We start from the raw sequence: 14,346 nt of genomic DNA, 5'->3' as shown, positions 1-14,346 counted from the left end.
TTTTAAGTTGCTTTAGCCCTTTTCATGCTGGGAAATTTGTCATCTGCTAAAATGTCGTCTGCTGAATTTCTAAAATTTACATTTTCTTCGATTTTTTTCAAAGAATACTATCAGACTAGCAAACAGTTTGGATCCTGATGAGACGCCATGTTCTGTGGCGTCTCATCTGGATCCAAACTGTTTGCAAAGGCCTTCAAAATTCAGTTCCAGCGCTGAAGAGTTAAATACCTTTGTACTACATGCAAATAGGAGCCCTGCTCTGGGAAAACAGGATTAAATGCATGTGCATTGTGTAGTCCCAAATTAGCCTACGCAGTCTGCACAAGCTAATCAGGGATGACACTTTCCACCTTAACCAGATATTCACTGAGAATAGACTTCATTGAAACATAAAATACAATAAAACTGATTTCACAGTTCTCGTGCAATAAATTAGCACACCCCACATTATACCCCCCTCTCACCCCCCCCCCTACCCCGCCCCCCCAACAACTTTTTTTTTCCTTTTCTGATTTTTTAACATCATCTCATAAATTACCACACCCCACATTATAACCCCCTCTCAACCACCCCCACCCCCCCCTACCCCCCATTTTTTTTATAATTTTTATATATTTTTTTTTTAAACATCATCTAATAAATAACCACACCCCATATTATACCCCCCTCTCACCCCCCCTACCCCCCCCTATTTTTTTTTCATACATCATCTTATAAATTACCACACCCCACATTATACCCCCCCCCCTCTCCCTCATGTAATAAATTACCACACCCCACATTATACCCCCCTCTCAACCCCCCCCCCTACCCCCCACATAAAAAATTATTTTTTTCCTTTTCTTATTTTTAGCTCGACTATTATATATAAAATATATATAGTGGAGCTATCCTACTCACCCTGGCGTCGGCATTAGCGTCTGCGTTAGCGTGCAAATGTTAAAGTTTTCGAACTACCCCAAATATTTTCTTTGTCCCTTGACATATTGCTTTCATATTTCGCATACTTGTTTACCAACATGACCCCAACCTATAAACATAAGCAGACAACTCTATCAAGCAATATGTTATAATTATGACCCCTTTTCCACTTAGAATATGCAGCAAATGTTAAAGTTTTCGTACTACCCCATTTATTTTCATTGTCCCTTGACATATTGCTTTCATATTTTGCAAACTTGTTTACCAACATCACCCTAAGGCGTAACAAAAATAATTGTTTGTTTCCGGTGGCCCGACCCTACCTAATTTTTTGCCGCCGGTCCTAATCTTTTTTGAGCCCAAAATTCGAAAAAAATCGGACCGCGTATTTTTCGGCGACGGTCAATAAACTTGTCAAACTTGTCTACGTTATCCGCATATCATTTTTATTGTTATTGAAGCGCACGTGGTAGCTGGCCAATCAGCAATGAGTTTGCTCACACATGATATTGGGTCATTCATGCGCAGACACTGTACACTTGGAATACACAGTCAGTTGATCTTGTCGTCTTCCAACAATAAAGCGGCCGATGGCAAACGTCGTATTTAAAGATTAGCAAATCAAAAGAAGCGTACCAATAAATAAATTATTTCTAAGCTGATTACTTAACACCTTTTTCCCGACTATCGATCTGAATTAAAGGATGATAATTAAATAATTAGTTCTATTTCGACGATGTTACATCTTTTTGCCGATTATCGTTTGAAATTAAAAGGTGATAATTAAGTTGTTTTTTACCCACAAAAAATGCCATTGTAAAGCAATATGACAACCAAATTGTATATTTGCTAGGTTTTGCAATTTCTGCAGTAAAACGATATGCACATTTTAATTAATGTGGCAAACGCGTACAATTTTTCGGACTGTCGTTTTCGGATACATTATTTTTCGTCGATTATAATTTATTTTCGAAGTTCTTTATAGAAGAAATAGAATGACGAATGCACATGCGGTGATACGGACGGTGTGGTTTATAATATATTAAATTGTATTCACCTGAAAATACAATTGGAAAGACTATAAAAAAGAACAATTAGTAAAGGCTCTGGATGGGTTGGTGGATCTGCCCTTTATTCCTGTTGGATTCCTGCGGCTGCAGTTCCAAGATCCCCGGCCTAATTTTCAGGATTTCAAATTTGGAAAAATCGACACCCCTATTAAATGTTCATCTATAAAATAACTTATGTTTGTACTTTGACAAGTACCATACTAATTATTTGTATATTGAAAAATGTATGTTACATTATGATATGTGATATGCCCTTGTTGTCATTAAAAGAATATAAACAAGTTGATAGTAAATGTATATATAATTATTTCAAAACCAGTTTTCGCGCAGCGAAAAACAAAAACCTGGTCGGCTCAAAGAAATTTTGGGACAGCGCTAGCCCTGGTAGATAGACCTCACGGCACCAGTACATAATATAATCTGAAAATGTGGTCCTTTGGAAGCATAAACTGCATCCAAGAAATATAATAGCACACCCAGTTTGATTGGGTCTGTTCATGGTGATAATGTTATATGCAACACCACTCGCGTCCCCCAAGCATGGCTTTTGGGCTATTTAATATATTATAAATTATAAATAATATAGTATATACTCCATGATTCCAAAGGAACGGAAAGTATAACAACACTGAATCCCTATAGACACTGAGGGTCAAGCTTACTGCGACTTAAGTAATGCCTTTTATTGGTAATAAAATGGACTATTAAAGCCGCTGCCAGAAGTCAACATTAAACTCGGAAATAAGGAAAGCAACAAATGCAGAATTAATGAACAGCAAGTTTTTATTTCGTTAAAGCATTTAAATAAAGCCATATTGCATTACATATATCATCAAATTTATTGTACATACAGTTGTACACAAATAAATGAGAAGAAGATGCACCATGTACGAAATTTTCTAAAAAAAAATATTTTTAAAAATAAAATTATTTGCCTACCTACCTACCCTAATTTTTTAGGCAATGTCAGTGGAAACAAACATATTTTTTTGTTAGGCCTAACCTATAAACAAGAGCAGACAACTCTATCAAGCATTTTGTCATAATTATTGCCCCTTTTATACTTAGAATATGCATATTATTGATAAATCTATGTTAAAGTTTGTGTACTACCCCAAATATTTCCTAAATCCTTTGACATATTGCTTTTATATGTTGCATACTTGTTTACCAACATGACCCCAACCTATAAACAAGAGCAGACCACTGTATCAAGCATTTTGACATAATTATGGCCCCTTTTACACTTAGATAATTGAACATTTTGCTTAATTTGCCATAACTTCTTTATTTATGATCACATTTTATTATTACTTTGACAAAACAACACTTACCTGAATACCACAATGGATTCCACCCAAACAATACCCCATGCCCCTACCCAGAATCCCTTTCCCCCCAACCTCCCCCCAATTTTTTTTTTCGGCGTAAGCTGTATTAAGCCAGCTTTTCACCTTAGCCTGACCTATGTTAGCGTCCAATAGAATTCAAATAAAACTTCCCGCGGCCAAGTACAGATGAATACACTTCATTGACTGCATTGGCTGATTTGAGAATACGACCAGAACATTGGAAACATGTCCGCGTCTTTGTAACACTGTTTTCCTGCGTGTTCAGCATGAAACAATTTTATATCTAATGAAAAGGCTTAATAGATAGAACAGTTTTACACTCAATCTCGACATCAATACAGTTTGTGCGTCCACCTTTTATTTTCAGAAGATTTTCAGCGCGAGAACGTTTGCACTTAAAGGCTATTTTCTCATATTTATTACTAACTTCCATATTCCTGTCAACATGTTAACATGTTAAAGTATAGAGAGCAGTGGAAGTGAAGACTCACTTTAATGCATTGCATTTCAACTCGCGAGGTATATCGGGTCAATTTGCGGCCACTGTGTGTGAATGTCAGAGTTTACATACAGGTCATCGCTGCGTCTCTACCCTATGTGCTGATCGGAGTTCGCGGCCAGGAAAATAATCGTTACATAATAAAGACGCTATAGCGTGAACTAGGTGAACTGGAATTTTCTTTAGACCAGACAGATGTTAAATGAAGATATCCAGCGATATCATATGGTATGTCAATAATAGATTCTTAATGTGTTTTACAACAATACCATGATAAATATTATTTTTAATTAATTTAACAAGAATTATGCCATCATATTGACTAATGAATTAAGCATGAGCGCAATGATTCTCGATACTGTTAAAAATCGAATCAAATAGCAACGCCAGACAAACAGCTAAAACAGGTTTGTTCGAAGAACGCGCGTATAAATATTTAAAATATATACGGATACTTCACGTGTGGCCGGTTGACTCATATGTTTTAATTTCACTTCCATTCTTCTTTTGGTTTTCTGTTTTGTATCTTTCCTATTATGACCAGCAATATGTAATAATGTAAAATAAGCCGCGAAAACTCCGCGTATCATCCCGTACTGCGTTTGCTGCAGCTAAGAACTGCACAGAAAAAGACATTCGCTATCTTTGATCTCATTCATTGAAGTCTTTACCTTTCATTAACTGCAACCACAATCAACGCCGTATATCTTTTTTAAAGATATTTCTTGTTAAATCTAAATTACCCCACCCCACATTATACCCCCTCTTACCCCACCCCACCCCCCCTACCCCCCCTCCCAATTTTTTTTTAACATCATCTAATAAATTACCACACCCCACATTATACCCCCCTCTCACCCCCCATCCCCACCCCTTAAAAAAAAATGTTTTTTTTCCTTTTTTTTATTTTTGAAAAATCGTCTAATAAATGACCACACCCCACATTATACCCCCTCTCAACCCCCCCCCCCCCCAAAAAAAATTAATTTTTTTTTCCTTTTTTTATTTTTGAAAGATTGTCTAATAAATTATTGAATATGAACAATTTCCCCATGATGGCTTATGTTATACTGTCAAGCACTCGAATAGTCGAGTGCGCTGTTCTTTGACAGCTCTTGTTTAGGATACTATTTGTTGCTGAAAAAGTTTTCAGCATGCCTTTGAATAAGAATGTTTCAAATCTGTGATAACAAATGGTGTTTCTTAAAATTTGTGCAGCTGTTAGAAAAAATAATTTCTTAAAGTTTGAACAGACTAGATACAGAGACGGAATGCATTCAATATGTAAATACATTTGGGTGTTTTCATTAAACTTCTTTATGTGGCTATCTTTGCACTTAATCCATTAAGAATGTAATTGGACCACACAAATACCTGGTAGATATGTGACCTTTCAGAATCTTTGGTGTGAATAAAACCATTAACAGGTAATTGGTAGGAATTTTACAATCTACCATCACCTGCTGAGCAGAATTTAATATTAAGAATGAAAAGTTGAATTAACAGTTTCAACGCTTTTAAAATGTCCAATATCAGGTATATTATTAGAAGGATTAAAGTTTTATTACCTGAGAATCAGTTATTAACTGATCAAAAGATCCACAATTTTATTGTGCTGAGTAATAATTAACATATATTTATATTGGTTTCCTCAAGAAGACACTGTTTGCACTTTCCATAATGCCCAGTTCGGTATGTACTTAATTTTACTATAATACATCAACAAAACTCTCCTCACAGTATTCTGTAATCAATCAATCTTCAAAAGTGTTTCGTGCCATAAAAGACAAATAACATCACATTCACCTGAATTATTGCACCTTTCTCACTAAAAAACAAAAATGCCACAGTCATTACTCACTGTTATATGAAACAGCAAAACCTAGGCACTTTTCATCACCTTGTCATAATTCACAAGTTTCTTTAACAACAAAATTGCAAGCACCTTCTGCAGAAAATGTAGAAGAGTTCTTGAGATCACGGGATCATCACTCAATACACATTTTGGGGTCAACATTAGTATCCAGGTATCAGTGTTGGTTTAGTGCTGTAAATCAATGCTATAATCAACACCTACACTTATCTAATGTCCCCTGTGACACACTGCCTTCTGCCAGTTCAGATGCAGATGAAGATTAACTGACCATTTGCACTGAATGCTTGAAATCTGACCCACTGGCTGGCCACTGACCAGTGGTCAAGATCTTTATCTGGTATTTCCTTTCAAATTGATCCCCAGTGAAATTAATTGGAAAATCTTTGTAATCTCAAAACTCTTTGGACATTGCTTACATTCAAAATGAAATTAATTGACCACTCCCTTAGGAACTTCAGTCTATTTATCAGACACCGCTACCAAAATAGAGAATTAATTGATGTTGGATGTTGAATCGGCAAGACCACAATCCTATCTCAAACCCCCAACATAATCAACTCGATAAATAAAACTCAACCCCCTTGGTGCTGATATGGTAGATATTTAAGTTTCTCTCCTAGAAAAACAGGATTTTACAAGTGTTGTCCCAGATTAGCCTGCTCAGTCTGCACAGGCTTATCAGGTAAAACACTTACTGCTTTTTTTGGTACGCAAAGATTAAAGCACGTCTCTTTCAAGTGAAAATCTAGTTCAGGCAAAAAGTGCGATCTCTGATAAGCCTGTGCAGTGTGCACTGTGCAGTGTGTACCGGCTAATCTGGGACTTTAGGCATTTTATGCATAAAACCCTATTTTCCAAGTGCGACACTTATTTACCTTTGGCATACCATGGTGACAGGCATTTTTCACATTTCATTTACTGAATTAGGATCACAAACAGTTCAACCCCCCCCCCCCTCCCCAATGGCAATGCACAAAACTCAAATGTATAGAACTCTGTTAAGAATAACTATATGATTTCAAATACGTCTTATAAATGCACACCATTTGAATATGGACAAATCAAGGCACACAGTTCACATACAATGTCAAAAGCTGATGCACACAGTTCAAATAAATGGTGATGCACATTATGCAAATAAATACTGTAATGTTCACATAAATATACACTTATAACATCGCCTAGCTGTACCAGTAATTATAAGATACTGATAATTACATTTAGAGCACCTTTATTTGTGGAACATTAGCAAATAATGACAAAATTAATACAAATATTACAAAAAGCGAGTACACCAAACTGTTACACTAAATCTCGGCCATATTCTAAGTGCAGTAATCTGAGTAAAGAAACTAACATAAATTCTGCATGATGGACTTTGATAACCTTTATAGTGACAGCTGTCAATATGAAGAACAGAACAGAGATCAATGGCCCGAACGACAACAATCTGCAAATTGCAACATAAAACCCCTTATAGTGCATTCAAAAAGTATATTGCCCGACTCTAACCCAATACATTGTTTTTATTCAATCAACAGCTTTAAGTTGCTTTGAATTTACAATCAATATTACGTACTTAATTGATTATAATATTTTTTGTTGTCGATCACATTTGATTGCATTACTACTCTATTTACACAAAAATGCTTAATATTAATATAAGAATGTAAGTATTGTTATTTTACATACAAAAATACAAGATATAGGTTTTACCAGTGTATTTCAAACTTTATATTTCCATAAGTGAACCCTCGCCAATTTTTCTTAAATTAAATAAATATATCGTTACTTGTACACACACCGTGTTAACATCCACATTAAAGTTCCTATATGAAATTCTCTGTACTAATAACAGGTGCATGTGATCCCAAATTCCGACTTTGTAACACTCCAATGATCTTACAAACACCATATAGACCCATTCACAATTATTTTCATGAATCCAAATTCATAACTAGTCCACAACTAGCGTATCAAACAACCAGACATCACACAACTAGACAACGTAACTATTTCCCAGTCCGCTGATTTTTTATGACAGTCTGAATAATTCACTGACTCATAAAGTTTGTCACATAAGACAGATTCAGCTTCAATTTAAAATAATACAATGTTCAAAGGTTAAATTCCGAAGATGAAGTTACATTATTGCACGGTTTTTCATCTCAACCACAACGTTGTTGACGGGATACAAGGGTATATTGTGTACACTGTGTTTGGTGATTGTTTGATTAATTGTAAAGCTTATCTGCTCAATGGACACAGGCTGTTACGGAAGAAATGATTCAATAATTTGTTAAAGGAAAACTATTAAAACTCAATATTTTATACAAAGGATTTGAAAACTAGTAGAGTGCCAAATATAGAACATTAATTTGGTCGACATTAACTATTTTTCACAAGAGTTCCGCGGTCGGAGATGACCGCATTGAAGCCGGATTTTTGATTTAAATGACAGGAAAGTACCTTTCGTGTTTTTGTCAATGCAATACTTAAATTACTGAAATATTGTTCAGTGGTCATCTAAGTGTGCTTGCAAACCTTTACGTCAAGTTTGAGATTCTAGGTCCAAGCATACCAAAGTTATAACAATTTTAACATTTTAACATTGAAGGTCACAGTGACCTTGACCTTCAAATGAATGACATTGAAATGAGCAGTGGTGATCTTCTAGTACTGGCCAACCTTTATGTCAAGTTGAAGACTCTAGGTACAAGCATACCAAAGTTATAACATGGAATAAGAACTTTAACATTTTTACCTACCAAAGTTATAAGAACTTTAACATTTTTACATTCAAGGTCACAGTGACCTTGACCTTAGAATGAATGACCTTGAAATGACCAGTGGTCATCTAAGTGTGCTTGCAAACCTTCATGTCAAGTTTGAAGACTCTATGTCCAAGCATACCAAAGTTATAACAATTTTAACATTTTAACATTTAAGGTCACAGTGACCTTGACCTTCAAATGAATGACATTGAAATGACCAGTGGTCATCTTCTAGTACTGGCCAATCTTTATTTCAAGTTTGAAGACTCTAGGTACAAGCATACCAAAGTTATAACATGAAATAAGAACTTTAACATTTTTACATTCAAGGTCACAGTGACCTTGACCTTCAAATGAATGACCTTGAAATGTCCAGTGGTTACTTACTAGTTCTGGCCAACCTTCATGTCAAGTTTCAAGACTCTAGGTCCAAGCATACCAAAGTTATAACAACTTTAACATTTTTACATTTAAGGTCACAGTGACCTTGACCTTCAAATGAATGACCTTGAAATGTCCAGTGGTTTCTTACTAGTTCTGGCCAACCTTCATGTCAAGTTTCAAGACTCTAGGTCCAAGCATACCAAAGTTATAACAACTTTAACATTTTTATATTGAAGGTCACAGTGACCTTCACCTTCAAATGAATGACCTTGAAATGACCAGTGGTCATCTGTTAATCCTGGCCAACCTTCATGTCAAGTTTGAAGACTCTAGGTCCAAGCATACCAAAGTTATACCATGAAATAAGAACTTTAACATTTTTACATTCAAGGTCACAGTGACCTTGACCTTCAAATGAATGACCTTGAAATGACCAGTGATTACTAACTAGTTATGGCCAACCTTCATGTCAAGTTTCAAGACTCTAGGTCCAAGCATACCAAAGTTATAACAACTTTAACATTTTTTATATTGAAGGTCACAGTGACCTTGACCTTCAAATGAATGACCTTGAAATGACCAGTGGTCATCTGTTAATCCTGGCCAACCTTCATGTCAAGTTTGAAGACTCTAGGTCCAAGCATACCAAAGTTATACCATGAAATAAGAACTTTAACATTTTCGAGCACGCCGCCACCCCGCCCGCCCCCCCCCGCCCGCCCGACAACATCAATCTATAAGCCGAGATTTTTTCGAAAAAAATCCGGCTAATTATTTCAAACAATCAATACATTAAAGACAATACATAGGATTTAAGAATAAACCTAACAACTGAATTCTAAACTAAGAAATTATGATATGTGATATTGTAATTTAGTTTTATTTACAGGTTTTTATTTCCACATAAATTAAATTTATACAAATGTAAATTGTTGAAATTCTCTGTAAAAAGAAATTTTAGACTTAACCAAGTATAATTCACCAGCGGGTATCTTGATAAGCCATGCTTACGTGATGCATTTAAATCATTACAGCGTGATTACCTCATATTTTGGCATACTTCAGAAGGGATTATAAGCCTTCTGGCCCACAAGCAGATATCACATTCTGGCATTCAAGCAATAAATTAGTGTGGGTATAAATTACTTTTGGTTACTAACAATATTCTGACTTCATTGTGTCTCTACATCTCTGTGACTCACAGGGTTAGAACATGTCATTCATGAAATCCCATCTCCAAATTTTATATCTACAAGCCATATCAATCAACTTCCATTCAGCCTATGTTATCAGTAATTATTGCTCAAAAATATGACAAATCCTTATTGGCCTTTGTAACTGTTTACATTTCACCTTGACAGGGTATTTCCACCCTTATCAGCCCACAACCACAAACACATCTTTTATTACCATTTTATGATAATAAGTTACAGAACCAACATGACTTTTAGATTCTCTAGTGAATTTAGTCTAGTACAGCTGTGAAGTTACTAATACAAGTATTTCTTATCAGGATATTTTGTTATTTAACAACAATCATTTATCTTTAGCAGATCTTAATCACACCTTTTTTTTAATTTGATACTATTTCCAAATGTTACAAACCCAAGGGATAAGGCAGGCGGTTGTATTATAGCTGTTACTCGAAGAATTTAGAATATAGATATAGAAGATATATTAGTGTGGGCACAAGGAATACCGGTAATATTTTCCTGAAGAGTGCTGTCACTACTAAAGATATGTGATATTTGATGTCAATTTGGTGCACATTATTGTGACAGTGATAACCACATAATTGATCATATTATTGCTCTTATTGCTAATTAAGCCTTTATATTCTCAAATATACAAAGACTTTATGCCACTTTCAAATCAGTTAAATCAATGTCACAAAACCATTACACAATAAGCCATTTAGTTTGTTATTTATTTTTACAGTTAGATTATTGAACATTGCAATCCCATGCACAATTATAAACATATTAATCAACACTGCTGACACGTTTGACAAAGGAACTCGTTTTTCAATTTGCAGACAATTTCTTAAAAGTGCAATTAACTTCTATTAAGTAAAACTACTGGTGATTGAAAACTGACAACTGTATAGAATGTAACAATTTTACTTATTAACCTTTGATCATAAATATTTTGCCATTAAATAAAGCTCTTCAGTAAACAAGCCTTTCAAGCAATAGGACAATAAACACTATCAATTTACTGCTACATTTGACAAGTCTAGCAAAAAACCAATCTGTAGATATGTTGCCCATCAAACAGGACCAATTTGTCAATTACACCAAGCAACCTTCGTCATTATAGTAATTGAAATAACTTTCCCTATCTAATATAAGTCCATTTCTTAAGTTTAATTATCTTCTCTAACCTATTAGGGCAGTATGTTTATTTTTGCCATTTTTGATTTATTTGTTGATGTTTTCCTATTTTCTATGTCTTACAATCAAGTAAAAGCCATGAAATAGTTTTAAAATGCTCAAATCACATGTACAGAATCATTATTAATGTTTGATTTGATTAACCTCTTTATAGCCAAATAATTGTACAGTAGCTAAAATGAAAGATTTATATCAACTTGGGTGAATTGATACATGTACCGTATTTTACCATGTATAGCGCGCTACCATGTATAACGCGCATGCGATTTTTTAAAGCCAAATGGAGAAAAAAAAGAATTCAAGACCAAAAACCTGAAAATTTGGCCGAAAATGGCCGCCATTCTTATATTGCGCAATCATTTAATCTGAGTTTTTCGGGCGCTTAATTTTTTGTTTTAAAGTAGGGAGCGTTTATACGATCAGGAGCATGGGTTGCAAAGCACTATATTTTCGACAATTTTTAAGATTATTCTCTCGAGAACACCGTTATGTCCTTATTTCCGCTGCGCATGTTTGCGTTAAATTCGAACCACTATTACCTATTCCTCACATTTGAACAGTGTAACATTTTCATTACCTGCCGCTCACAACATCGTATGACATCTTCTTCTGCAGACCCGCAACATCTCAATGTCCAATTTTACGCAAATCGTCCGTGGATCCCATTTTATTTTTCATCGACTTAAATATTTCCCCATTAAGAGATGCTCCCCAATAAATCCAGTTTGACACGGTATTTCGCGCCTTCACTGCGTCTAGTTGATAAGTATTTATAGTAAGACAAACAATACACCCGAACGCTCAATTCCATACAGTTGGCGTTATCCGCGTAAAGCCATTTGACAAATATCATTTGCTTGTCTCTATTGAAAGAAAATAAAACGAGTCTATATCTCTATTGTTGGTTTGTAACCTACGTAGTATACTCGCACAGTAGCATATTTATGCAGAGATCGGAAAATCATTGATAAATGTATTCGTCGTTTCAATGCTTAGGGCCTAGTAATTTCGGCAAATCGGAACTCAACTTACGTAAAACACTTGCTCAATTAACCGTTGAACTCCACCTCCGTTCTTTGCAAAAGGTTCGAAGGCGGAGCTTTGCACGTGCTATTATTTAATTGGACGATTGCCATTGAGGAACAAACACACGATTGGTTCGGCATGTTGATTGCTAGACAAAGGAAGCCAATTTTGTCGGCGAGAAACTTGTCGCTTTATTGCTTCAGACAGGAAGCGGCTTTCCTTTGATGACGTCAAACTGTCAATTCACATGGAGTGCAAACTTTCGGAAATGCTAACATTAAACTTTGGATTAAATTATCAAAATAAAGCAAAAGCGAAGTTGAGAAATACTTATTGAAATAATTAGCCTTAGTTCAAATAAGACGTTTTGCGTTGTAAATCAACGAGTTTTCATGACAACGAAAACTTTAACAAACAATACCGCGGCGCACAGGGATCGATATACCTCGATTTTTTTTAATGAACAATCAATGAAGAAGTGTGAAAACACCAACAAAGACATTTTTTTTTCATCTTTTAATTTTTGTCAAAACAATTACTACCCCGTTCATTCCTAACCTTTCCCGCTATTTGTTGTTCCGACAACGGCCCCTTCAGTCTATAACATTATAGGGTGTAGTTTTTTTGCAATAACAAAAATGGCGGCAATTGTGAAGATTTACGATTACGAAATGGATTTTTTGCAATTTAGCAACCAGGAAAGCGTTGTGTCAATGTATTACGCGCACTGAATTTTTATTTTGAAATTTGAAGGTAAAAAACTGCGCGCTATGCATGGTAAAATACGGTACATGTAAATAATATGAATAATCAGTCTCTCAATCTCAAATGGTTTATTGCTTCACATTACTAAACCAATTGGAAAGTGTCGTTCCTCAGATTAGCCTGTGTGGACTGCACTGTGAGGATTATCTGGGACTACACATTACGCCCATGCATTAAGCCCCATTTTCTCAGAACAAGGCTCATATGGAAACTAGAAATGGCGCGGCAGAGGCCAATGCGTATCCCCACGCCGCATGTTTGACCCAGGGACGCCCCATGGTTGGTAATGGGTCCATGCATAGTTGAGATTGACCGTATTGTCACAAGAGAAGTTCAGTATCAATTAGAAGTGAATCGGTGTAGAAATGAAGAAATTATAGTAAAAGGCAATTTTGGGTGGGCGTGGCCTATGTGGGCGGGGCGCCCCAGGGTTGGTAATGGGCGCCATGCATAGTTGAGATTGACCGTATTGTCATAAAAGAGGTTAAGTATCAATTTGAAGAGAATCGGTGTAGAAATGAAGAAATTATAGTAAAAGGCAATTTTGAGTGGGCGTGGCCTATGTGGGCGGGCGCCCCAGGGTTGGTAATGGGGCCATGCATAGTTGAGATTAACTGTATTGTCATAAGAGAGGTTCAGTATCAATTTGAAGTGAATCGGTGTAGATATGAAGAAATTATAGTAAAAGGCAATTTTGGGTGGGCGTGGCCTATGTGGGCGGGGCGCCGCAGGGTTGGTAATGGGGCCATGCATAGCTGAGATTGACCGTATTGTCATAAGAGAGGTTCAGTATCAATTTGAAGTGAATCGGTGTAGAAATGAAGAAATTATAGTAAAAGGCAATTTTGGGTGGGCGTGGCCTATGTGGGTGTGGCCTATTATGGGAGGGTGCCCCAGGGTTGGTAATGGGGCCATACATAGTTGAGATTGACCGTATTGTCATAAGAGAAGTTCAGTATCAATTAGAAGTGAATCGGTGTAGAAATGAAGAAATTATAGTAAAAGACAATTTTGGGTGGGTGTGGCCTATTATGGGCAGGGCGCCCCAGGGTTGGTAATGGGGCCTTACATAGTTGAGATTGACTGTATTGTCATAAGAGATGTTCAGTATCAATTTGAAGTAAATCTGTGTAGAAATGAAGAAATTATAGTAAAAGGCAATTTTGGGTGGGCGTGGCCTATGTGGGCGGGGCGCCCCAGGGTTGGTAATGGCGCCATGCATAGTTGAGATTGACCGTTTTGTCATAAAAGAGGTTAAGTATCAATTTGAAGAGAATCGGTGTAGA

At 36.0% G+C, this 14,346-nt stretch overlaps 1 protein-coding gene across 4 annotated transcripts in view; it reads right to left on the bottom strand.

Moving 5' to 3' along the window:
• LOC127842323 (leucine zipper putative tumor suppressor 2 homolog) overlaps positions 1-14,346 on the bottom strand; it is a 109,284-nt gene that overhangs the window by 48,228 nt on the left and 46,710 nt on the right. The window contains exon 1 of one of the 4 annotated variants that reach the window (XM_052371761.1): positions 7,866-7,890. The exons of 2 other annotated variants lie outside the window; for them this stretch is intronic. The gene's annotated coding sequence lies outside the window, so the exon portion shown is untranslated. Of the gene's footprint in view, positions 1-7,434; positions 7,708-7,865; positions 7,891-14,346 lie in introns of those variants that run through there. One more of the 4 variants, XM_052371758.1, reaches the window with a different exon arrangement.

The sequence above is a fragment of the Dreissena polymorpha genome, chromosome 8 (assembly GCF_020536995.1).
Source record: "Dreissena polymorpha isolate Duluth1 chromosome 8, UMN_Dpol_1.0, whole genome shotgun sequence".
NCBI lineage: Eukaryota > Metazoa > Mollusca > Bivalvia > Myida > Dreissenidae > Dreissena > Dreissena polymorpha.
Note: the sequence above shows the minus strand (reverse complement) of the source record. Positions and strands in the feature narration are given on the sequence as shown.